General features: G+C 39.7%; 1 non-coding gene across 1 annotated transcript; it reads right to left on the bottom strand.

Annotated features, from left to right (window-relative positions):
* Positions 1-329: 329 nt before the first annotated feature.
* Positions 330-436, bottom strand: LOC139850766 (small nucleolar RNA R71). The gene has a single exon (XR_011760147.1). It is a non-coding gene; the product is annotated as a small nucleolar RNA R71 (small nucleolar RNA).
* Between the last annotated feature and the right edge of the window lie 435 nt (positions 437-871).

The raw sequence follows: 871 nt of genomic DNA, 5'->3' as shown, positions 1-871 counted from the left end.
TAGGCCAGGGTCACGCTATCAGAGTTCCAGAAGTTAGGAATGATTTTGAGATCAAAGGCCCAATTCTCAGTATGATTGCGACGAAATGTCATTTTGGAGGGAAACCAAACGAGGATGCTAACTAGCATATTCGTATTTTTCTGCAGATTTGTGGGTTATTCAAGTTCATTAATGTCCAAGATCATGTCATTTATTTGAAGCTTTTCCCATGGTCCTTAAAGGGGAAGGCTAGAATTTGGTTAGACAGTTTACGTGAAGGTACGATCGAGGATTGGAATACTTTAAAGGAAAAGTTCTTGAGCAAATATTTTCCTGCATCAAAAGCTACTCGACTTCAGCAAGAAATTTCTCAGTTTCGTCAAAAGCCTAACGAGACTCTTTATGATGCTTGGAATCGCTTCAGCCGATTGTTGCGATCTTGTCCTCAACATGGTTTAGATACTTTTGCTAAGGTACAAATTCATAAGGGATGTAATGTTAGTACTCATATTACCATTGATCAAGCAGCAGGAGAAAGTCCCATGGAAAAGACAGAAGAAGAGGCAATAGGGATAATTGAGAAGCAAGTTGAGTATTCTCATGAGTGGCATGAGGATAATGATTTGGGTCGTTCTTCTTCTTCATTTGCAGTCACCAGAGCTTACGATGATTTTGCTTCCATTAATGCTAAGTTAGACAAGTTTGGAAGACACTTGGAGAAGGTTGACAAAGACATCCACAGGAGGATGGTTGGTTGTGAATTCTGTGGTGGTTTCCATTTGGGTAAAGATTGCGATGCAGGGTTGACTATGAACCAGAAAGAAGAGATCAATTTTATTAGTCAGCAGGACAATAAACAGTTTCAAGGGCGAGCTCAGTTTAACAGGAATTT

The sequence above is a fragment of the Rutidosis leptorrhynchoides genome, chromosome 5 (genome assembly GCF_046630445.1).
Source record: "Rutidosis leptorrhynchoides isolate AG116_Rl617_1_P2 chromosome 5, CSIRO_AGI_Rlap_v1, whole genome shotgun sequence".
NCBI classification, from domain to species: domain Eukaryota; kingdom Viridiplantae; phylum Streptophyta; class Magnoliopsida; order Asterales; family Asteraceae; genus Rutidosis; species Rutidosis leptorrhynchoides.
The sequence above is the reverse complement of the archived record's forward strand: the minus strand, read 5'-3'. Positions and strand labels throughout refer to the sequence as shown.